Below are 3,224 nucleotides of genomic sequence, written 5' to 3' on the forward strand. Positions count from 1 at the left end.
ATTAAAATTATATGAATATATAAATAGTAAAAATAAAAAATGCTGATACACACACGTGGGTAAAGATTCAAGTTACAAATTATTATAATTACGCTAGTTTTATATAATTACGATTCTCCTTACATATCTTTTGAATGTGGGTAAAGATTCAAGTTACAAATTATTAAATAATAATTAATTTTAAAAATAAAAAATAATTAGTTATTATATTAATTAAATTAAATATTATTTATAAATTAAAATATTATTAATATTTAAAGTAATTTTTAATATTTATAAAAATTTATAAAATAATTTTAAAATTAATATTTAGTATTAGTTATCAAGATTTTAGTTATTAATTATTTTAGATTCTAAATTTTTATTAAGTAATTAAAATCTTGATACTTAATGTTAATACAAATTAAAAAAATAATATTTTTTTATTAATAATAAAAATTATTTTATATGTAACACTTCAAAAAATAACATCTAACTATTACAATACAAGTTTTACTAGTTTCTATACAAACTTGGAGTATTTCAAAACATCCATATTACAAGATTACGGCTTATAGAAATACAAAAGACAAGTTTTTTATTATTATTTTGTTGTACTTGCTGCACTCCACTAGAATTTGGAACTCCTAATTGGACACGACAGTATTTTGTTGCATGACCATACCTGTGATATTTATCACATGTCACATTTGACACTAGATGAGGGCAAAATCTAACAACATGTGGCTCATCGCATCTAAAACTAGGTGGTGATTGAAAACTGGGTCTTCCACTGCTATAAGATTAAGGTATAAAATAAGGTTTCTTTCTATCTTCATATTTAGGTATGCTCTTATAAGGTTCTCCCACTTAAGGCTTACCAAGTATGATACTATTTTTCAAACTCTCCACTACTTTTGTTTTCTCCACTAGAGCAGAAAAATCTCTAATGAACATAAGAATCACCACTTCTTTAAGCTCATCTTGTGATATTACACAAATATCTTTTATTTTTTAAATTTATAGTGACATTTTTATATAATTATACATCATAGGAATTCGTATAATATTTTTCCAAACAATTAAGGGAGAAAAATGCAACATAGAATTGCTTTATAATTTTCTAAATGTATAAGTATAAACCATAAAAGTTGAAATTTAAAAAATATAATAATACTAATTATCGCCTTTACAGAGTAAAATAAAATAGTTTCAATAGTACAAAATTTTCATAACAATATACAAAACATCTAAACTATATTTTATTTTTATTTTGAAAGATAAATAAATAAAATTAAATTTATTCAAATCTCACACAATCTTATATTAGAAATAATAATTGCTACAAGTGTTAACACTCGTTATGCATGAAATTTTTTTAAAAGACGGATGATTTGAGATAGATTAACTTTATACAATTTTTTTTAACAATTTTTATATGTTTCAATTTATTTATTTTTTTGATAAAAAATACATAACTCATTCTCAAAACAATTTTTTAAGTCACTTTTAACAGATATTTTTATCTTAATAAACTTTTATGACAAATCTTTTATTTTTTAAAGCTATTTTTTAGTTTCCTTCGTTACCTTCAGAACTACTGTAGTAACACGTTTGTTTTACTTAGTGTGGATAGATTACAAATTTTGTAATGCATTGACACTCGAAAATAAAATTTAATTTGGAAGATCTCATATTTTCATTTTAAATATATATTTTTATTTTTTTTAGAAATAAACTTTAATACCAACACCTTTCTTAAGTAAAAGGGGTGTGGGCAAACGACGAGGGTGGACCTCAGTCTATATATAGACTAATAACTTCAATATTCTACAATAAATAAAACTTGTCTTTTTTTAAAATAAAAAAAACTTCAATATTGGGAAGGTATGGCTTCCATTGAGAGTACAAACATAAACTTAATTGGTGGATGAAAGACCCGACATAAATACTAATTATCACTGCTGGACATTATATAAAACAATAAAAATATTTACTGATTAATCTTGATTCAGATTGAGAAAATTTAATGTGAAAAATAGTTTACCTGCAATATTGAAGATTCATAAGCATTGTTTTACGATAAAATGTCAGTTTAAGTAAGTCATTAATCACGAACTTGTTAAAGTTATTTCTCTAAAAAGTTAATTTTAAAGTTATATTATATAAATTATATAAAAAAAATCGAGAGGAAGTGAAAAACTTGTTGAAAAACCTTTGAACATAACGTGTAGATTAATATGAGAATTTTTTGTTCAACAACATTATTAAAATGTTATGCGGGTACTCTTTGTTCCACACAACCTTTTATATCTATATTCTGATTACATTTTTTAGCCAAAATTAGATATTTTGTGTAGGTTGAAGGTAAAAAGAAGGACCCAAAGACATTCAAATCATAGAAACGAATCTGCAGTTGGTAGTAAATAAAAAAACTCTTGGTTTGGAATGTGAATAAGTTGTTTTCTCATAGAGGCTTCAATGGGTCATATTAACCTCTTGGTGTAACTTACCACCATTCTAGAACTGCAGTAATGCTTTATTGGGTCATATGGGAGCAGGACACTATTGACAAATTCTTCCTTCACCTTCATACTTTTTCTCTCATCTTCATATTAATTGTAAAAAGTAAATTTTAATCTTTTTAAAAAATTTAAATAATCTTAAATGAGACTGCCATGCTTATAATTATCTGCTTTCATTTACTTCAAAATTTCTCATACACATAGCCAAAACAACAAGATAGCAAACAGTAAAACAGTAAAAACAGCAAAACAAAGTAAACATTCCAAAAATACGTCTCAATAAAAAAATAAAGATCCTAACAACTTGAAAAAAATACTATTATGCCCTCTGTCCCAATTGATATTCTCAACCATTACTTCCTTTTGTCTTTAACAATGCAATCGTAATTATCAAAATACTTATACTTGGTACTTTGTCTTTTGGGCTTGCTCCTTGCTATTGGGATGCTCAATGGTGTTTCATCACGATCTTCTATTGCCTGCTCTTGGGCCATAACATCCTCTTCCTCTTCAACAAACACCTTGTCCTCAAGGTGCAGTGTTGGATAGTCTTTAAGCAAGGTGTCAAGGTTCTCCCAAGTGGTGTCTTCAGGGTACAAACCTTGCCACTTAACTAATGCTTCTGTTGCATCAGAATTTGCTGAAATTTGCCAATCAAGTACAACAAGGAGTTTCAACTTAGGTTGATTATTAAAAGTTGTTGAGGGGAGTTCCAATTGA

This window comes from Phaseolus vulgaris, chromosome 8 (genome assembly GCF_051622355.1).
Source record: "Phaseolus vulgaris cultivar YP4 chromosome 8, ASM5162235v1, whole genome shotgun sequence".
NCBI classification, from domain to species: Eukaryota; Viridiplantae; Streptophyta; class Magnoliopsida; order Fabales; family Fabaceae; genus Phaseolus; species Phaseolus vulgaris.